Source organism: Chionomys nivalis, chromosome 9 (assembly GCF_950005125.1).
Source record: "Chionomys nivalis chromosome 9, mChiNiv1.1, whole genome shotgun sequence".
Classification (NCBI taxonomy): domain Eukaryota; kingdom Metazoa; phylum Chordata; class Mammalia; order Rodentia; family Cricetidae; genus Chionomys; species Chionomys nivalis.
In genome coordinates, this window is record NC_080094.1 from 57,310,928 (window position 1) to 57,333,820 (window position 22,893).

Here is a 22,893-nt window from a genome sequence, read left to right on the forward strand (position 1 = left end):
GGACACGATTCCATGAATGCTTCTGGAGGGATCAAGGCCTTCCGTTGTGACTTGAGACCTATAGCATCCAGCGCTAACCTTCCCAGGTGTTCCTAGCACAAGTGTTGCTGTTGGCTAGACATGGAAGACACAGTGTGATACTTTCCTCCAACCCACCACGGACACAGGCCCACAGGAAGTAATGCCATCCAAAGAGTACAAGCAATCTGGCTCGGAGCAAATATGAGCTACCTTCTGAGACCCTCTGTGTCCCAGCAACGGAACCTGAGAGCAAAGACAGAGAGCCACAGAGGTAAACAGGGGAGTCGGAGTCAGTACAGCAAGCACCTCCACGAGGAGGATGAGAAGGCGGTGTATACAGGCAATCCCAAGGGAACAAGGACAGAAAGAAGGCAGAGGGGATGAAGGTGGAGGAATCCCTCCTGTCTGCCCTTCATGGATTTTGTAATCCTAAGTCAATGGGTGTTTGGCTCTGGGGCAGGAGTTTGGTTCTTAGTATCCGTGTGGGTGGGCTCATGATACTTGTCACTCCAGTTCTGGGGAGGGGGGGGGGATCTGTTTCTGGCTTTCATGGGCACCGGGACACATGTGTGCACACACACACATGCATGCGTGCATGCACACACACAACTTTTTTTTTTAAATGAGAGAAAAACAAAAGGTTAACATTTAATTTCAGCTGGTGGAGCTAGGACAAATCTTGAAGAAGTCTGATAATTTATTACAACAAAAGGCCCCAGTGTTGGCTCAGCACACCAGGGGAATGTTTTAAACATAACTGGAATCTGTCACCTTTTAACTTGGGTCAGTGGACATATTCACCTCATTGACAGTCTGTTTAATCATTTATTCTATTCAGTTGGATGTCAGAGAGTTCTCTGGTGGAGGTTAGCTCATAGAACTGATTCAAAATTTTAAATTGATAGAAAATGCTTTAGAAACCTCAGGAAGTTTTATTTTAAACTCTCAAGCTATTAATAAGTGATTATGCAGCTTCCTGCAATAATCAGTATTTGTAGACTCAGTTCTCAATCCTCTGCTGGGCACTCTATATTTTTTTCATTGCTAGTTCGCCTTCCTGCTCCCTCCCCAAACATGATGGTTTCAAGGTATAGCTCTCATGGAAGAAAACATCAGAATGGAAGGACGACCCTTCCAAGTGCATCTGACAGGATCACCAGTGAATCCCCAACACCTAATGATTTCTCATAGACATGCAGATAGAAGAAAGGAAGGAAGAGAGGGAGGTAGGAAAGGAGAGAGAGGGGGAGGGAGGAAGGGAAGGAGGGAGGGAAGGAGGGAGCAAGGGAGGGAGGAAGGAAAGAAGGTATACATATATATCATATATCAATCACCAAGTCTGCCCAGTGAACACATCTACCTTGAACTTAGATTTTGTTCCTGAATTTCTGGAACTATTCTATAGCCATACAATGGAGTTTCATTCAGTCAAAAAGAACAAACATGTCTCTTACACAGAAAATGTATGGTCCTGGAGGTCATCCTACTAAGCAAACTAGTCTGTCTCAGAAAGACAAACACCTCATCTATTCTCTCATACAAGAACTTAGTTTACTTACATAAAACGTGAAGGGGTGGCCTGAGGGGAGGAAGGGCAAAGGGAGGGAGATGAAGAAGTGTAAAAAGACAATGATCAGAATGTGGATGGACAGGTGATGGGCTGGAGTAAAAATGTCATTAGGAAAGCTGTCACTTTGGACAGTCTACACCCAAGAAAAACTAAACAACTCAAAAGAGTGTGTGGGGCGGACCCAGAGTCTGGAGCCTCCATGTTGCCTGTGTTCTCCTCTGAGCCCTGCATTCATTCCTACCAGCTTTTCCTTCGATGTCTCTTTGTCCCAAAGCCACCACGTATATACATACAAAGTCACCACATGTCATACCTATGATACATTTCTCCTTGTGACTTTCTATTTTCTCCCTGTAGATACCCAGAACACTGGTGGCCATCTAACACCGAGCTCTAAATCCTGAAATACAGTGGCATTGTGTTTGCCGTTGTGCGTGTTTGTGCCAGAGAGGCAGGATGACCAAGAACACACAGTGAGTGGTCCATTTACTGCTGACGCCCGAGAGACCCTGGGACTGCAGCTTGCCGCTCTGTATCTTCACTTTCTTTACAAAACTTGATGCTTTGAATGGATATTTTTCAAGGACATAGCCAAATTAAAACATTGCTATTGGTACCCTACCAACTCCACAAACTTCCGTGATCATTTCATATTTTTCTGGCATTGAAATCATGCAGCTGTTTCACCCTAGACAGGCAACTTACATTCCCTTCCGATTAGGCCTTCTCCTCCACCCTCCACAGGCTCAAAGGCATCAGCTGAAACTAGCTGTGCCTCGTGTAACCTTTTTCTCCATTAGTCCAGCCTTCCCTGCCTCTTTAACAGCCCAAGTTCTTCCTTCAAGGTCTGACTCAAGGCCAGCTCTCATGAACTTCCCACAAGTCAGCTGTCTGGCTGGATACCCTATTGTCCAGGTCCCCATTGGAAAGTGCCACATGGTACCCTGAAGACAGATACGCTGGAAGTGAGAGGTTGTGCAGGGAAAGAAGGATGAACCTTGAAAAGAAGGAAATAGTATAGGTTCCCAGTCTTCAAAGTCATGTGCTGTGTGTATGGTGTTACGATACTGTAATCTAGGCACTCTGGAGGCACGGGCAGGAGGACTGCAAATTCAAAGTCTGCCTGGATTATAGCATATGATCCTTTCTAAAGCATGAATAAATGGGAGATGGAAAATAGTTCAGTTGCTAACGTGCTGCTGAGTGAGCGTGAGCACCGGAGTCCAGACCTGTAGCACCCATGTAAAGAGCCAAGAATAGGGCACATGTCTCTAATCCCAGTCCCCAGGAGGAAGGAAACAGGGATCTGGAGCTTGCTGGCTAGCCATTCCAGTCAGATGGGAAACACCTGACATTGACCTCTGACCTCCACATGCACACTCATACATGTGCACTCACATGCATACATAGATGCACACATATACACCACCCTCCACATGCACATACGTGAATATACACTCACACATTTGCACACGTACATACATAAACATCAAATACACACCCACACACAAACTGTGGGGCACGGAACAAAATCCAAAGTTGTGAATATTGGAAAAAGACTTTGGGGGAACAAGAGAGCCTGGGTGGGAGATAAGAGAGGGCACAGGGAGACTAGCCAGGAGGTATTATATACATGGATAAAATTGTCAAGACACAGATTTATTAATAAAAACAGACAAATACACACAAATGTAAATAAATAAAATATTCCCAAACCAAATGTTTCCAACCAATTTTTTCTTAGCTATGTTCTTAGCTTACATGCATAAATTATAGGGACAAAAATGTATTTATTTAGTAATTATCAATCTACAAGAATTTTCATTTGGAAAGAGAATATATGTGTTACAAGAAATGAAGAGGACCTCAAGAGCAAGGAATGCAGCTCAACTGGAGAGTGTAAGGTTCATGCCCCAACCCCTGAATTTGATATCCCCCATTACAATAAAACAAAATACAAAAGGAATACTTTGAATGGATAAAACTGCAAAGAGTACGTGCAAATAAGAAAGATGTGTCCCCAAATACCCTGGAAGAAGGCTGTTCCCACTAACTGCAGGACTCCTTCCCAGCACACACCAGAGGCATATGCTAAAGTCACAAGATTTTTCATGACAGTTTTCCCATTGTCTGGAGTTCCTGACATAGTCCTGACCAGTGACAACCGGGGAAAGGCAGCCTCACCTTCCGAGAAGAACTGTTCTCACACATTGGGCTACGACAGAGCAGCGCTGCCGTGGGAGTCTTAACCATAGTGTACCTGCAGCCTTCGGAGAGAAGCTCAGAGCGGTATCTGAAAGCCAAAACTGAGGCCCTGCACCCATTTACAAAATTACAAATGTGTTATCCAGTTTGGGGAGAAAGTAGATTGAAGTGAGACTGTTTCCTCGCCCTCACTGACACAGATAATAACAGTGTCTCTTCTGCGAGGTTTTTGTGAGAACTGAAACGATGCCTCTCAGCACTCCGCGGAGAGCCGGTCCTGTCCGTTAGGTCATGAATAGGAGCCATTATTATGGACCAGACACCCAGCCAGCCGCAGAAACTGGGTCTGGCCAAGGCCTTTGCCTCTCCATCGCCAGCACAAATATTTATTCTTTATATGAAAAATTCTTTTCCTGTTTTATATGAAACTTTCTTTCCCCGGTAAACAACTATAAATCTCAAGAGCACATCTGGGACTTAGGGAAGCCCAGCAGAAATCAGAGTTGGTGAGAGGTGCGCCCGTCACCCCGAGAGCAGCGCAGCCGTAGCCCGTGGTGGCCCCTCTGGTAAAAATAGCGCACACAGTGCTGAGGCGCTCCCAGACGCCACCAGTGAGCAAAGGTCCTGGCATCTCCTCATCCTATAGAAACTGAATATTGTCTATAGTGATGGGGGAAAGTGAGAAAGTAAAAAGAAAAAATATAAATACGAAGCGCAGGGATGTGAAGAGACATGTAGGTAGATAAACCACGGCAAGATAAACACTTGGTTCTTAGGAAGATGGCTACCACTGTGGACACAGACGGCCACGCTGTTGAGAGTGACCCCCTTGGCATGCTTCTCTGTCAAACTGAAGGATACTAAGCCTTACCTCATATTTCCTATGTTACCATGACTATTCATGTTGGTACAAGCATGTGTCTGTCTTGGAACACATTCCTTCTGGTGGAGCACACAAGGTCTTTCTCTTTTCAAACTTGAAAAGTTCTGCCACGTTGACCTTGGATGTCTTACAACTGCACTCAACCCAACTGACTTAATTGCCTTAGGTGCTTTTAGGCATGGTGCAAAGGTCCTCATCCCCGGGGATAACAGCACCCTAGTTCTAAAAACAGCCTGTGGGACATTTACAGGGTCATGCTCACTTTCTTTACATGCAAATGGGAAAAGAAAATATATTCCAGAAGACCACATTCTAAGCAGAAACACAAGAAGAGCTTGCAAATACATTTGAGACAGAGGGCCTGGTAGCATCATCTCAGAGTGTCCCAGAAAGGGAGCCAGCTGCGGTGAGTGATTACAAAGGGTGTGAGGTCCTTAGCACCAAATGTTTTATTTATGTTCATTTTATAGAGAGAAATTTTTGCCCGACATTTAAATTATTGACTATAAATCTGATGTAAAATATATGCATTTTAAAATCCCATTTGTAGTATAATCACGGTGTCTTGGTCCGAAGGCAGGAAGAAGGGGTAGGCTTTCTTCAGGCATCCCCAGAACAGGACGGGGCTAGCACACTCTCAGTCCACTGCTTCCTCAAGGCTCAGGCACTGTGACACTCAGACCTAATGGCTTCAGAGTAGCGTTTGAAGTCAGTCCATTCGCCCATCTTTCATCCAGTTAGAAATTAATTTTTGTTTTAGGAATTTCATGTGTAAAAAGATGTGATCACGAACTAATCCAAATGTTGAAAAACGACACGTTTTAAGCAGTTGTTTAAATTAAACTTTAAAATGCAATTTTAAAAAATAACAGTTTGTTAATAATGGATACATTCTTAACAATGTGTACAATTCAGAGAAACCAAATTTGATTTGTAAAACAAACAGATGTTTTCGACAGTTGGTAAAAATCTCATGAGAACCCAAGTTCTCAGTTCTCTGAAGAGGGCCTGCCTTGCTGTGTTGAGAGAAAAGTTGGCGTATGCTACCATCTTCTGGCCAGATTCATATATTAAACAAGAGGGTTCTCAGCATGGCAGGGAGAAACTGAGCCTCTATGGAGAGATGCTTTCAGTCTTTTAAAAGAAGCATCAAGTGAGTTCCAGAAACTATATCTAATGTATGAAAGCCCAGTGTGTCCTTTGAGAAACTCTAAAGATGTAATTGGTGCTTCATATCGAAACTCACTACCTGATAAAACCCAAGCACCAGCAAGAACCTGTAGGGCTTAGAATGGAAAGAAAGAAAAAGCTCTATAAAAATATGAGAAGGACACTTCCACTAAAATAGTCCTAAGAGAAGAAAGTGGAGTGTGTTTTTTAAAATGAAAAAATAATGGGATGTGGGAATGTAAACAGAGTTGAATTAAGATGGCAACAAAGATGGCTGATTTCTCCTTGTAACAGCACTGCTGTCGTCTGATTCATGAGGGCAGACAAATGGTCCCTAAACTGATGCCTGCATGAAATCACTTTAGATATTCAAAATGGATTGGTTCCAGCCATCCCAAATCTCAGTCCACAATTTGCAGCACACACACACGTACACGTGCACGTGCACACACACTCTCACACACTCGAAATAAACTGTGAGCAGGCAACTGGCTTGGCCCCAGGCCCTCTCCTGTCCTGGTTCTGCCTGAGAAAAACTGTGATGATATTTTGTTTGTGCTGTAACAAATAAAGCTTGCCTGAAGATCAGAGTCTACACAAGATTGAATCAGTCTAAAAGAACAACAGAGCTCACACAAAGGTGATCCCAGCACTTGCGATTCGATTCCACGCCTTTAATCCCAGCACTAGGAAGGTGGAGACAGGAGTGATAAGGCTGGGAGGAGAGAGGAATATAACACTAGAGGAGACAGGAGCTCCAAGCATTCCTTCTGAGGATTCGTAGAGACAGGATCTTGCCTATTCAGTCTGAGCATTCAGAGAGGTAGGAGCTCTGGTGACTGGCCGCTCTACTTTTCTGATCTTTCAGCTTTCACCCCCTGATATCTGACTCTGGGTTTTTATTATTAAGAACAATTAGAATTCACACTACATCACCACCAGTTTGCTGTGAAACATGGGCACATGAAACAAGTTGTACAGTCAGAGAAGTTACCTTAAAAGACATTGTTAAGTCATTTGTTTCAAAATGAGTTCGCTTATTTTAAATTCGGGTACAGCTATGGGTAAAATATAAACATCTGAGTGTATGCCAGTTCTCCGCTGTGGAGAAAGAGCTCTTTTGACATATGAACCCCCATTTTAAAGAGGATTCTTTTGAGTGCCTTTGAAGCTGTGAACTTGTGGGTGAATTGAAAACAAGTTTTGGTAATCAAGACTAAAGGTTCCACAGCTTGATGGCTGGGTTCTACATTAGCTTCACTGGTTTCTAGCTGTGTGACCTCAGAAAAGTGATTGAGCATCTCTGTGCTTCCATGCCTTTATCAGTGGAAAGGATATAATTACATTTAAGCACACACACACCTCACACGTGCTCGTGGGGCTGCAAAGATTCCAAGCGACTGTGATTGGTGCTCACGTAGCACAATGGCTGGCCCTCATCCATTGTGGGAAGGGGATGGTTCTGTAAGGCCAGGTGAGAGAGAAGGAAGCTCCTGGACCTGGCAGAACATCTGCTCTAGGTAGAGACATGGCAGTGCTAACACCTGATGACTTCTTGAGAAACAAGTAAAAGTTCCCCTTTGGGAAACAGAGGGAGATGCCAAGAGCGTTGCTGTTTAGAGACATTCTTTCTCTTTTTCACCTCACTCTGAATTCAGAGGTCTTTCCAGTTTGGCATCAGTTAGCAGCAAGATTTCCTGCCCACTTCAGAGCCAAAGCCAACCAGCTAGAAAAAGGGGACATTTCTAAACAGAGCACATCCCACTGCTGACTAGACACAGAACTTCCTGGCCTTGGGAATGAGCATGGATAGTTAGATCGCCTATGGCTCATCTCCTTGCACTGAGCAGGACCCGTATGTGACCTCCATGTTGTTGCACCTAGTTACCATACTTCTTTCCAATGAAGTGGCACCAGTGTAAAGCCAGGTGACAGAGTGAATTTATCAAAATAACAACCTAAATGAAATACTTCAAATTTGATTTTATTTGCTGTCTTTTTTAATACTTATACTTGAGTCCAGGGTTTTATGAATACTATATTTAAGTAGTCTAGCACTGAACCGCACCTCAGCTGCTCTACTTTTTATCTTCAGAGTCTCTCTAACTTACTCATTTGGCCTTGAACTCACTCATGACCTAGGCTGACACTGGATTTATTTTCTAGCCCAGTCAGGCCTTGAAGTTGAGACCCTATGACCTCAGCCTCCCAAGTGGCTGGGAACACTAACTTGTGCCCTTGTGTCCGACTAGCAAATATACTTCTGTTGTGGCCATATCTCCTAACAGAGTTTGCAAGCAGCGATGCTCCCCCTGAAAAATCCTGCATTGTCTCACAGATAACTGAAGAACTGAAAATAAACATTTTCACAGCTGTCTGACTTTATTCAAACACCATTTAGCCTAGGCTTTCATTTCAGTACCTAGGATTTGTAGCTTATAAGCTTGAGATGTTATAAGCTTCAGAACTTTTGGGTTATATCCTACCTCAGTTGTCCTTAAAGAGTTGGTAGGGGACATTTCCCAATTCTTCTAATTGTTAATTCAAACATAATGTATGTGTCAGATCTGCAAAGTTTTCCAGAGGTGATGAATTTTCACGGTGTCAACACTACTTTGTAATTAGCACTGAGATTTAAACATAAAATCTCCCCAGCACCTTGGAAGGACATGCGTCTCTCTTTTCAACTTCCGTCCTCTGAGAATTTCCTCTGTGCTGCCTTCCTGCTGCACAGTTCAGTGTATCAGCTGGCTATTGCTGTGTAACAAACAAATACAAAACTTCAGTGCTTTACAGGTGGCTATGAAGTCAGCGCTGCATATCCTGGCTGGGGCCCTGCCTATGGCTGGAGGTGGGGCACATTTGTGCTCTAGGAGGCTGGCCAGGACACAGGGATGATGATGGCAGAGGATAGGAGAACAAATATCTGAACCTCTTGTTTACTCACGACATCATCAGGGTGAAAATTAAAAATGAGGTAACAAGAGATTTGTGCTAGACTTGGCTTCTGTCTTTATAAAAATTGTTTTATTTGTTGCATTAATTGATTTTAATAACCATTACATTATCATTTTTATTGCTTCCTTATGTTTTTTGGAACCCCATAAATGTTATGTGTCGGCCTCCTTATAGTTGTGGTCCTCCTGGAGAAGGGACTGTGCGTCTTCATTCAAAATCGCTGTAGTCACTTGGCGAAGAGGGTGGGTTTTAGAATAGACCGAATCTGAGCTATTTGAGCTTTGAGCTCACAATTATTTTTAGCTCCTCTTGCAGTTGTGTGCATGGAAATGTGTGGCATATATTCCTTTGAGATGGGACTCTCGTACTGGGGAACACACCCACTGTGCTGTTTGTAATTCTGCATGGTGAACCCCAGTACCATGTAGAATCCCATGTAGGAAGATGTCACAAAATCGACAGGCGTGTATAGTCCAGACAGTGCTGACATGAACAGTCTAGTTGAAGTCTCTGTTGCTGTGCATGTTTCCTTGGAACCTGCGCCTAGGAGTGGGATTGTTGGGTCGGAGGGTCAGGGGATGCTGGCAGGTTCCTAGCCATTCCTGTCACCTTATTGAAGGGTTGCCTATCTCGTGTGTGCATCTCTCAGGGTGTGTTGGTGGTGGTGCTCTTTCTTAAGATTGTCTTGACAGTCCCTGGTTCTTCATATTCCTAACTTAATTTGAAAAGCACCTTGTCAATTTCCAGGAGAGAAAACATCTCCGGGAATCATTTTTACCACACTTGCTCTGAATCTACTCTGAAGGAGAACTGACTGACGGCTTCACGGCGTGCCTCAGTGTCTCCGTAAGTTCTAAACTGGTGTCCCTACCTCTGATATCTGGGAATATGTGGAAGATAAAGGAATATGCCGCATACACTTGAGAAAGATAGGCAGACATGCTTATACCACATGGATGATCCTTGTAAGTCAATGTTTTGGCACAGGCTTCAGCATGAATGATTCTTTGAGGCACCCAAACTAATTCCCTTTTCCATTCCTGGAGTCTTTGTTTGCACTCTTCAGGTAGGCAGAATTCCTTCCTGGCATCCATCCCGCCTGCCTGGTGACAGCTCATCTTCCTGAAGAACTTACTTCAAATGCCATTGCTCTGGAGGGTTATCAAGTCCTGTCTGTGCTCCCCCAGTGTTGCTTGCTGTCCAGCCCCCCACATTGTATTATGGTGAGCCGCTCAGATGCCACACCCTGTAAGACAGCAACTAGGGCAGCCCTGGCTACAAGTAGATTTGTGCTGCATGAAGGAGAATGGGCTCCACTTTTAACTGGGCTGTTTGGTTTAGGTTTGTTTCTGCTTATAGGGTGTCATTGTAATTTAAGCTTATTCAAAGGTATTTGGTGTCAAAGGGGTGCTTGTCCATCTGACTTTTGCCTCATTCGTTTGACTTGAAAACGTCCCATTTACTCCTACACTCTCTACAACAAGGACTTAGAGCTTGTGCACTATCTGGGGTAGCTTACAGCATAGTTTGTCAGTTTTAGAAACAAACCATCACTGATTGGTTTTTTCCAACTAACTGGAGCTCGTGGGGAAGCCTATGCCTCTCCATGCCCACTAGGTGGCAGTTTTCCTCTCAGTACGATCTGTGTGAAGAAGACAGGCCCTGTCACTCAGCACGCTGGACCAGGCTGAACAGCTTAGCTTGGAAAAATGAGAACTAAATGTCAGCATTAAAGAAATCGGAGGCGTGGGGAAAGCATCCTTTGGAAAATGGTGAAGAGTTACAGAAAAGCTTACGGCTAAGAGGAGATGTGAGAGGCAGAAACAGGCCAGAAGGTGTTGAGTGGCAGAGGAGCCATCTCTCCGCCCTCCACAGTGGAGCCCCGCCCCTCTGGATGAAGGCAGAAGGTGCAGGGCATAGGGTAGGAAAGCTGAAGCCCTAGAAACTTCCAGGTCGGGGCCCCCTGTGAGGAGAGAAGCGTAGAGGTGTTCCACAGCGTTGCATGCAGTTTCTCCCCTTCAATCTCAGTTGAAATGGCCGCCCGCTCCAAAACGATTGCAGGCCACGCCCCAGGTGCTGCCCTGTGCTGAGAAAGCAGTAACAGTTGATGCTTCTAGTTCTGTTCTGTATTTAGTGCACAAAGCTTGATCCGTTTTTTAAAAGTAAACCTTACAAGTCTGTGCATTAAGCAATTTGCGTGCCTTTTACACTTAAAAAGCCTGAAGCTATGAGCTAATGTGTCTCCAAGGGTGCAGAGCAAGAGATGTCAACACGTAAGACCTGAGTCTCAGATAGACCTGAGGGGACCAGAACCTGGGAAACACTGTCCTGTTCCACATTCTGACAACACCGCAACTTCTTGGTGTGTTTAGATTTTTACATACAAAGAACCTGTTACTTGCCCTCTTTTTCTTCTACCAACCCCGCGGAAATTATGAAGACCTCACAGCCTAGAACACACCCCTAGAAAGAAATGACATCAAGGGTTTGGAATTCCTAATGAATAGAGATGACAACCCGTGAATGGAGTGGCTTCCTTCTCCTCCACATGCTACCAGAGCCTGGGTTAGAAAAAGGGGGACCCAGAAGCAAGCTGTCAAGGATGGTGCAGACTACACAGTATCTCCCAGGGCGCCCTCACTACTCACCCCTGCCAAGCCTCAGGCTCCATTCTCTGTGGGTCTGTAAGGTAGAAAGAATACATACACAGTATTGGAGAAGAGGAGGGGGTAGCATGCTCTCCTGATACTGCAGTTCGCTAAGCATTCAAGTGACGGTGCCCTAGACTGCTCACAGGAAAACAAAGCAGCCATGGGGCAGGGTACAGTAGGGTGGAAGGGGCCAGTGTCCTGCAAATCCATCGGGTCTATGGATTTAATGTCACAGACACATTCTCTGGACCTTTGGACAACATGCTCACCCCAGGAGGACACACAGCAGAGAGAAGGGTGTTTTCTCTTAGATTCATCCTAATTCTTTACCTTTTGTCCTTAGAAGGAAACACATGCTGCCTTTGAGCCTTGGGTTTCTTGATGATACACTGAGGATATTGCTAATTCGTAAAGCTGCTGTGAGAAGAAAATAAAGCAGACTCCATCACGATCCCAGCACAGAGAATGTGATTGACAAGTGGTGAGAGATGTGGACCACACAGCGGGGGAAATACTGAGGTGCCCGTGTGATTCCTAAGAAAGAGTCTGGCAAAGTGAGGATGCCAGAAGCAAACACCAGGGAAGAAATGAAACCATGGTTCCCAAGGAGCATTTGATGCCGGAAAGAGAGAAGCTCCCCTTGTGGCAGCGCTCGGTCAGTCACTTGATGCCTGTGCTGTTAGCAGCCACCAAGGACACTAGGGCAAGGGAGGGAGGACCTGTTCAGGTATAAATACAATCTATCCTGTTGTTGTGTGCATACGTAAAGGGCAGATTGACTAGCCTCTGCAGCTGTAAAGCCAGCTTTACCACATCGTTTAGTTCTGAGGTCCCACAGGACTAAAATAAAGGTATCAGCAGGGATGTGCCCCTCTTGAGTGCCCCAGCAGAGAATCCAGGCCTCCGTTTCTTTGACTGTTGGTAGTCGCGTGGAGTTAAGGAGCAGAGGCTCCTGTTCCTTTGCTGATGGCCAGCTAAAGTCAGCCTTAACTCCTAGAAGTCTCTCTGATCTTTACACGTAGGTGCCAACATCGGTGAAACAGAATTGGGGCATCTAAACCTCATCTCATTCCTTCTTTCAGCGTTTTTCATGATCACGTTTCTCTGCCTCCACCTAGCAACGGTTGTCTGCTTCTAAGCAGTGGACTGAGCCACCCAAATAAGCCAGGGTAACTTCCCCAGCTCCAGGTCCATAATGCCAACCCACACTTAGAAAAGTCCCCTTTGCCTTGTAAAGCAACAAGCTCAGCTTCTGTTAGGATATAAATATATTATTCTATCCGCCACCTCATTATATAGTCAAGCTTTTATTTTTTGCCTTAATATGACAGGTGAAATGCTGATTGTTGATGTAAAACGTCATTATCAGTGGGACTGGGTCGGGAGGAAGTATGGGATGGGTCAAGGCTCCATGCACTGTAGCTTCTGGTTACTGCGAGAGGTTACTGTAACGTAAAATTTAAGGTGTGGCAGAACCTCTCGCAACCTTCCCTACCTTCCTCCTTGATTTATGCAAGTGCTAATCCTGGTCTGAAATTTCTGGAGGCCTCTGGCTTTGGCCACATCATTTCTCTAGGAAGCATGCACAGAGCTGTTTACCAGGACACCAGCAGAGGCTGCGCTGGGTCCAGGGTTAGCAATAACAGGAAGTCTGACAGCAACAGGTAGTATCCCTGCATCCCAGAGAGTCCCTGAGAGGCAGATGTCATAGCTGCCACTTGCCCTGATTCCTGGCTCAATTTCACTGCCCACCCTGGGGATTTGAAAGCAAAATGCCCAGGTCTTTTTGGCTGTATTTTTTTGCTATACTTATAACTGTATAGCATAAAAGAGAAAGAGGATAGAAAAGGGTTAGTTTCTTGCTAACTGAAGCCCCTTCCGGTGGAGGCTCTCTGGCCTATATTTTGAAGCTCAAGGGTTCATGGGAGCCTCTTGCTCGCTGGTGATCTCTCAGCCACAAGAATAATGAGTCAGCATGATCGTTAGCTCTCAGATGGCAGTCTGCAGCCCTCAGCAGAGTGGGGGTGGGGGGCAGTTGCCTGACAGTCAGCCCTGGCTGCTGCCCTGCTGGTCCTTGCAGGCTATAGCCTCCCAGATTGGCTGGCATCCTGGCCACACACCCAAGAGCAATGCATCCTGCTAAGTTCCCTGTTTCTCAAGACCATGACATGAGAGAGGAAGGGTAAGCTAGAGAAGAAGCCATCAGTCTAGTCTGACATGAGCCAGCTAACACATGGTCAACAGGAAGGAAAGAAGCCCAGACCCCTTGCTTGAGACCGAATGTAAGTGTGAGGGAAATGGAAGGGCACAGGCCTTCCTCTGGTCTAGAACACATATCAAGGAGCCAGGCGCAGACTCCTGGGGACCAGACGCAGCTCACATCACAAAACCACACACTGATTCCAGAAGCTGATGTAGCTACCAGAAAGGCTGACCTGAGGTTAAAGGGTTCTTGTTCCACGCCATCGATTTAAAACTTGTTGGCAAGGGTGGCATTTAAGGAGTGACGTTTAAATCTTTCTGTATGCTCTTCTTCAGAAATAAGTCACTAATCGTTCACAGCTAGGAGGAAGTAAGGTGTGTGTGTGGAAAGTGGAGGGGACAGAGGGAGGAACAGAGGGAAGGAGGGAGGGAGGGAGGGAGGGAGGGAGGGAGGGACAGGGGAAGGAAGAATGGAGGGGGGGGAGGGAAGGAGAGAGAGAGAGAGAGAGAGAGAGAGAGAGAGAGAGAGAGAGAGGAATGGAGGGAGGGAGGGGTCTGCCAAGGCTAGAAGAGGGCATTCAGATCCCTTAGAGCTAGAGGCATAGGGGACAGTGAATCACCCAAAGTGGGTGCTTTAAACTGAACTCAAGTTCTCTGTAAAACGAAGAAGCACGCTCAATAACTGAGCCATCTCTCCAGCCCCTGTGATAAATTTTGAAAGTGTATTTTATCAGTAATATATAATGTGCTCATCTGACTGTCACGTCCCCATCTCCACTCAGGCTTCTTCTTAAGGGCCTGAGTTTAAAGGTATAGAATGGTGCCATATTCAGGAGCAGCAAGACAGCCCCTCCTCTGGCTCATGTAGTGGAACCTCAGCGACACTAAGCCAGTGGGTCCCCTGATGCTGGCTCCCATCCGACCATCCCAGTTCAGTTACATCTGCCTCGTTGGGTCATTACAGGTCTCTGTGGCTTTACAAAGTTATGTGGAGAGTCTAATGTGCGTGGCTGCCACGGGGACTTGCCAGTCTCCACTACACACAATCATATCAACTCATCTGGAAAGGGAGAACACATTTCTTTCAAAAGTGGACAAATGGTGTTGATGCATCAGGCTGTGCTTTGTTCTGATGGGGATGCCCAGAAACATGGACCCTCATCTTGGGAGCAAAGCTCAAGACATTAAGGTGGGCAGAGAGTAAAAACCATAGGGGGTTGGAGAGATGGCTCAATTGGTAAAGTGCTTGCCTTGTGAGTGTGAGAACCCTAGTTCAGTCCCTGAAACTGAGCTTTATTGATTGATTGATTGATTGATTTTTCGAGACAGGGTTTCTCTGTAGCTCTTGGTTCCTTTCCTGGTACTACCTCTTGTGAAACTGAGCTTTAAAAAGATTGTTGTGGTAGCACATGGATCCCTGGGCTCACTGGCCAGTCAGCCTAACTTAATTGGGAAACTGTGGGTCATTGAGAGACTGTATCTCAAAGAAACAAGATAGTACCCGTGGAAGATGTTCTACTTTATCCTCTGGACTAGACACACACACACACGCACACACACACACACATACACAACCTTGGTACTTCCAATGTTATTGTGCAACTGCTGTCCCCAATCCTGGACCCACCCTCTTCGGGAACAAGAGTGACAGAAGGCAGCTGTGACCAGCTTCACGTGGGCTTTAATTAGCACCTTGAAGCATCCACAGTAACCTGACCATAAGCATTGGTGCAGCTAGAAGTCCTGCCAAGACAAATCTGGAGAGTGGACAAGAGCTGGGAGTGAGGAGGTCACACACGGGAAGGCGGCTGGATCCTATCATCAAGAATCCAGCCCCATTTTAGCTATTAAATGGAGCCGAGCACTTTGCGTAACCCAGTGCCGCCTGCTTGCCAGCATGTGTGCAGCCCTTGAGCGTCCCATAGGCAAGGGGAGAAGTTTGTTAAGCCTGTAATAGATTTTTTTTTTATGTTCTCAAAATCCTTTCCTGAAAATGCAGTTCATCCTCTAAATAGAGAAGTGCCAAGTTTAAAAAGAAAGAAAATAATTGGGGAGAAAAGCTAGGTTAGAAGTTCGGGTGATATTAAAAACAATAGCTTAAATCCAAATTCTGTATTGTCTTAGATTTAGATAAAAAGTCACGTAGTAATTTTGCTTATCTTTACAGTAACCTCAGTGACTAATGACTCAAACCACTATTTCAACTGAATTTAGTCTTCTGGACAGTAATTTTCCACTTGAGGTCTGCAAATTAAACACGAGGAAAGTAATTATTATTTGATCATCACAGAGCAATAAAATCTCCTGTGAAAATAAGCCTCCAGAAATATTTCTGTTTCCCTGCCCTTGTGCAGTAAGTTCACAGCGGATAGTTTAAGGAAGTTGGCTGCAGGGTTTTAGCTAGCATCCAATCCTGAGGTCCTAAGACGCTAGAGCAGTATCCAGTATCTACCTGAAGGTGGCGCTCAAGGGTACTGCTAACAACATCTGAGTAGGTAGTTAAGGCCTCTGCAAAAAGTGGAATCCAGACTCTCTTTTCTTTCTCATAAAACAGCTGCTTTACGTTAATGTGCCGTGCAAAGCTTCCTCAAGAGAAAAGAATAGCAACAAACACAAGATAAGATAATATAAAAGCCAACGCTAAGAACGATCGTTATCCTACTGGCGGTGACTGTGGGAGGCAAGTGCGGTAGGGTCCTCAAGGGCTGTCTGCTAGTCCTTACATAAGAATACATCTAGCTGACACTTAATACTTTTTTTCAAGGGCACTTTTTCCTATTCCTGTTTCACGTAAGTAAAATACACTTTACACATTGCTGACTACTGCGTGGTGGAAAGCGACGGTAGCAGCTTTCCCAGTACTGGGTCTTCGAAGCGCCAAAGTGCAAAACTTATCTACGGAGACCATTCCGCAGGGCTGCCAAATTTGGATTTTCTGCCCCATTCTTTCAACTGGTCATATACACCCTGGTGGTGCCCTTCTTTGGAAGCCCTGTACTTCCTGGAGAATTAACCTTCTCTTCCACTGGTGACAACGGCCCTTCCCTCCAGGTCCGTGCCATCGCTCCCCAAGCCTGATTACACCCCCAACTTCCCACCACGCCCTAGGCTGTCAAGTCAGGAGTAGGGCTCCCCAGCACCCAACCTTCATTTTTAGAAGGCTCTACACCATAGCGGGGTTGTTCTGATGTTTGCCCTGCGGCCTTGAAGAACATGCTAGCTCACGCCGAGACCGTTTCCATCAAGGACTTTTACCATTTAGAGCACACACCGCCCCGATTTTGAAGAAAGCCCCAGACTTTCTCCCTTCAAGGTCCTCCAACTGGTCCTGGCTGTGAATGCAGGAAACGTGCAGATGAGAATGTTCTTGCCATCAACAACTGCCGCCTCATGCCTTCCATGGCTTCTCCAACAGTAGCTCCTGCCAGAAGGAAGACCATCTTCCTCTATCTCCCTTCCTCTCTCACAGCCTAATGCCCTGGCCCTGCTTTCTACCACCTGCCCTTTTAATTTTCTTTCTTTCAAGGTTTGCCTTCACATGGGTGCCCCTAGAACAACGGTTCTCAACCTCTGGACTAGGACCCCTTTGGGGTCAAACAAACCTTTCATAGGGGTTGCTTAAGACCACTGGAAAACACAGATTATTTACATTACGATTCATAACAATAGCAAAATTACAATTACGAAGTAGCAAGCAACAAAAATAATTTTATGGTTGGGGCCCCTGTCACGTGAGGAACTGTATTAAAGGACGCAGCGTTAGGAAAGTTGAGAGCCACTGCCCTAGAGAAGTACTAACAGCTCCGGAAGAGGGAAATTTAAACGTAGGCTCGAGCTGGGTGTGTACTCAGGGGTAGTGCACTTGCTAAGGATGCTCAAGGCCCCAGGTTCAACCCCAGGGCTGTGAGAACAGGGGGGACTTCTGGAAAGGAAATAATGAGTCTCAAAAGAGACGGAAGAACCAACATGGCTTTGGTTGAGGAACACACTTTCCGACGGAAGCCACGTTCATTCCCTAAATGCACACATGTACATGTTTTAAGCTACAGAGCTCTCTTCTTTTTGCCAGTACATGATCCAGACCCTCTACAGGTCCCTGGAAGGCTTGTGTTAATACAAGGGGCTGCGTCTTCATTCTTACTTGGTGGATCTGATGGAAACAGCCACGACTCAGAGCTCCTCTTCCTAAGTGATTTTCTATATCTGGAAGGTTGGCAAAACACCATAGCTGAGGCAGAAAATGGGAATGGGATGTGGAAAGGGTTCCATTTTACTTCCATTCAAACTCCTATTTCTCCTTCAAATCCCTCCCCTAAGGTCAGGAAGCCACAAAGGAATTAAAACTCAAGGAGTCCTCCTGCTCCTGGGTCCAGGCCCCAGCATCTTAAAGTGTGGGTTGTGACCCCATATGAAGCTGGGTGACCATAGATGACTTAGAAAACATTCAACAACAGTGGAAGGCTTCAGAATGTGCAACAAATGCAAAATAACTCAATATCAGGCATGTGATGGGTTTGACACATTACACTGTGTGGTTTTGCTACAGGCTTCATTCTGAACACACAGCAAGCAGGCTTTGCTTTGTGCATGCCATCAGAGCAAGCAACACCAATAAATGTCACTGAAAATTTGCTGAAACACCATAGTCAGATTCCAGACTAGTCTCTATTACCACCTTTCCTGCTTTTACTGTTCATACTAAGAGCTCTCTGCTCCTGTAGAAACATGATGTTTTGATGACAGAAAGCAAAGACTCAATATTTCCCTGCTATCATTCCTCAGATTGTCTCTATTGAGTTAATGCATCTTTGGACTGTACCATGTTTAAATCTTTGATTTTTAAAATTACTACTTGAATGGTTGATCTGGATTTCATAGAACATTGTTAAATGGAGTTTTGATGTGGGATTCCCCTCTGTATGCTGTGAATACCATTGGTTAACATAGGACTGCTTTGAGTCCATAGCAGAGCAGGGCAGTAAGAACTAGGTGGGGAAACTAAAGTGAATGCTGGGAGAAAGAAGGGCGGAGTCAAGGAGAAGCCTTGAAGCCCCACCAGAGCCAGGTGAACTTTAGCCGGTAAGCCACAGTCACATGGCAATACATTGATTAATAGAAATGGGTTAAATCAGTATGTAAGAGTTAGCCAATAAGAAGCTAGAGCTAATGGGCCAAGCCATGATTTATTAATACAGTTTCTGTGTGATTATTTCAGGACTGAGCAGTCAAGAACTAACTAGTGGCCCTCCTCCATCAAAGTTTGTCTTGGCATTGGGATAGTCTATTCAGAACTTTATGAATTGTCCCTAAACATACTTCTGCTCTTTAGGACCATGTATTTATACAAAGTGGTATTCTCAGCATTAACAATTAAAAATCAAATTGTTAGTGAATTCTGAAAAAAGTTGAAGATTCCATGTCCTGCAGCATCAGTCAGCCAATATTTAATTATGTATGCAAAACAAGCAAGCAGCCGGGCGGTGGGTGGCGCACGCCTTTAATCCCAGCACTTGGGAGGCAGAGGCAGGCGGATCTCTGTGAGTTCGAGACCAGCCTGGTCTACAAGAGCTAGTTCCAGGACAGGCTCCAAAACCACAGGGAAACCCTGTCTCGAAAAACCAAAAAAAAAAAAAAAAAAAAAAAAAAAAAAAAAAAAAAACAAGCAAGCATGCCTCATTGGTATGCAAATATGCTTGCATCCTCAATAAACGCACATTATACATTTACAAAAGAGTCATTTTAAAATGACCTTTCTTTACGCTGTGTGTCACCAGTGAAAGTTTGATTTGCACAGCCCTTTTATATTGCTAGATACTCAGGGTCATGTAAAAACTATCTCTAGCAAAAACAGATCATGAGTGGGAAAAGTCTGGAAGCTCATGGTGCCTAGGTGGATGCCCAACCTTCAGCTGGTATTGCTCACTGTGGTTTTCCCGATCTGCCGTGGAGCGAGTCTCAACATACTTGTTTTGCAAATGTCCAGATATTTGCCCAGTATTACTAGGCCCAGCCCTTTAGTGACTTTGTTGGGCTCACACAAGATCTGACTAGAACAACTGGTTCTTCCTCGGCGTGGCTTTCCACAGAACTTTCCCTGTTAGCTCTGGGCAGAGGGGCATGAGGATGACATCACTGAATTATTCCATCTGAAACCAAGGATTGGATGGTTTGTAATAACAAAGGGAAGTGTCATCGTGGAGATCAGGAGGAAATAAACTGCCCAGCTTCAGAACAAACCAAGAGAGCTAAAGCCTTCCAAGTAAAGGAGCCTTGACAGATCAGAGCAGGGTGTGCTTCAATGAGAACTCTGGCTACAGGGCTAGAGAGATAGCTCAGTGGTCAAGAGCACTTGGAGAGGACCTGAGTTCAATCCCTGCCTGAAATCTCATGGGCACACCTGACTGTCTTCATTCAGCTGGCGTTCTGGCCTTCTACACTCCCACCAGGGCCCACAATAGGAACTTCTAACTGCTTCCTTGTGCTCGCTCTAGCCTGCTAACCCAAACTCACTGAGAATCTTCCCACGAACATCCCAAAGGCCTCTGGACCACATTGTCGGTTGTCACAGTAATGATCCCACATCTCTGGCACGGGTTTTCTGTGCTAGACTTTTACAGCTAGACAGAGACAAGATTGGTCTGAGCTCATGGTTTAGAGGTTTTAGTCCGTGGGTTGTTTGCTCGGCTGCTGTGCACCTGTGGTGAGGCACATCCTGGCAGAGGGGTGCCAGAGGGCACAGCCGCATGCTCCATGGCAGCCAGGAAGAGAGAGAGGAAGAAGGGGAGAGGGAGGGGTGTGAAGTTAGGAAGAGAGAAGGGGGAGGAACAGGGCCTTCATAACAATTCTTATTTAGATCTTTGACCCCAATGTGATCAATTTTGTGTACCCTAGTTTTCCAAGTTCTGGCCCTGAACTCTCGTCTGGTATTGGCCTCCAGAGAGGGCATTTCTCCCCTGTGCTAAAATCCAGGAAGACTTCTGAGCCTCACTTTCTCCCACCTCAGCACATTTAGGGGCCTCCTGAGCTGCCTGGCCAGATACATTCCTGCCCTCTTCCATGATTCTGTATGCAAATATTTATTTATACTGCAAGAGTTTTTTTAAAAGCCTTAGAGTGCAGTGGGCTTTCCCCACTGTGGTCCTCTGACTTGCCCATTGTGCTCTCCTTGTTGGTGTTAGAGTAAAAATAGTTCTCCTGGGCGACAGAACAGCAGTTTAAACACATCTAAAGCCCTCCACTGAAGGAGGCACACTCCAGTTCTGTGCTTGCGCACCTCGATGGTGCTTGTGTCAGTGGGGAAACCCTTTGAAGAATTCTAAGAACTTTCTCACAGGAAAGAGAGGCTTGAGGGCCCCTTAGCGTCCTCTCTGGGCTCCTCTGAGCTCAGGGTTTTGATGTGTGTAGGATGGGGCCCAAAAAGGAAGGTGGAGAGAGGAAGGTTGGTGGGAGGAGTGAGCATCAAGGGAAGAGGTCACGCTGTATAAAAGCTGGTCATTTAATACAGCCCTCCTGAGGAGGGGGGTTCTTCCTCCAGCGCAGTACAATGAAAGCATTCTGATGATGGCCACCGCAGCTCAAACAGATGACCAGGGAGGCAAGAAAGAAATGGGGCAGAGGAGACGTACAGCCAAGGCGTGTGGGACAGCAACACAGATCACTGCAAGCCAGAGTGATGTAAGGTTCGTGCAAACCAGCTGTAACAGCCAGAACTCCGCAGAGGAGGCCTATTCCCAGCCTTCCTAATCTTGTGAACTTGAGTACAATCTAGAACATTCCCGGGTCCATTTCTCCTGTCAATGGGGAGGATGGCAATACTTCATTTATGTGGTACCCAGAAAAACCAAAGGTTAGGTTTGTGTAGAAGTACTTAGCCAGTTTCTGATGCCATTGTAACAGGTGACAAATCAAAATTATAAATAATTAAAGATTCAAGTCAGGCCCAATAGTGCATGCTTGTGATCTCAGTTCTCAGGAAGTAGAGGCAGAAGGATCCGGAACTCAAGTTCATCCTCCACTACACAGTGAGTTAGATTCTGTGAGGTCAGCCTCGTTTCCTTGAGACCTTGTCTCACAAATGAACAAGCAAATAAAGAAAGATTGTCCTCCCCAATTCCCAAAAGCCTCTCATCTCTCCGTTTTCTATTACCTTTAGAAATGTGTTTCCAATGTGCACACATTTGCATATATTTTTCGGCCACCAAGCAAAGCCACGCCATTCCGTCCCCATTCCTCATCAACAAAGCCAGTTCCGCAGGCAGACGTCCGTGTATCGGAGCTCACTTCTACCACGTAACTAAGTTTTCTGGGAAATGCTGCTTCCCTTAGGTTGCTGCTCCCCAGTGCCAAGAACATAGCACCGTGGTTTCCACCCCACTAAGCCATAATGGTGTATCCCAGGGAGATAATGGATTCTGCTCAGCAAGGGCCCACTTACCAGAATCTGCTGGTAAAGGCTGCTGCGCAGAAGCGCGCTAATGCACTCTCTCCATTACCCTTCTCAAGTTTTCCGGGCTCCCCTACTACCTTCCATTAAGCAGTGCTCTTTACAGTCCCTCATCTGCCCCAAGGGTCCTAAGCTTCCATCTGACACAGTCATCCTCAGAGCCAGGCCTGGACTACTCAGAAACCTCAGATAGCGTGTTAGCCAACATGGTTCTCTGTCTTGAACGTGTTCAGCTTTGACAAAAGCCACTTGAACCCAGATCTTCAAGAAATGCCGTGTTAGAAGAAAATGGCCACTCGCCATATCTGCCAGAACTCAGGCTCCCCAGAAGTAGGACCGGTTTATTTTGCAAATGATTTAGAATCTCTGGGTATGTCATTTTAATTCACTTTTGTCCTAGCATCTCTGAGGTCCCAAGGTACTCCATTGGCTCTTTCATTAGCCAAACTGGAGAGGGAGTTAACTGGGACTGACTCAGATCCTGTAGGGCAGCTACCAGAGGCCCCTGGACCTGTAAGGCCATAGCCAATTGGGCAGCTGCTATGTATCTCACTCCCGAGGGCTTGTCTGCTGAGACTTTAAAACACATTTCCCATTTCTAATATTGTGTTCCACTTCTCCATACACTCATTCCCACTCCCCAAGGTGTATTAAAAATCTTCTTGGCCCTTGTCACCATACAGTTTAGAAATAAGAGTCCCTGTAATATGTGTGTACTACCAACAGATGGCATCGAAAGTCACCATGCATCAGACACCTTGCTAGGAGATGAGAGGAGGGTGACAGTAAG

General features: G+C 45.7%; 1 long non-coding RNA gene across 1 annotated transcript; it reads right to left on the reverse strand.

The window, feature by feature from the left end:
• Positions 1–10,734: 10,734 nt before the first annotated feature.
• LOC130880951 (uncharacterized) lies at positions 10,735–12,051 on the reverse strand. The gene is made up of 3 exons (XR_009057692.1): positions 11,789–12,051; positions 11,456–11,489; positions 10,735–10,893 (listed from the first exon to the last, which is right to left on the reverse strand). It is a non-coding gene; the product is annotated as an uncharacterized LOC130880951 (long non-coding RNA).
• Positions 12,052–22,893: the final 10,842 nt, after the last annotated feature.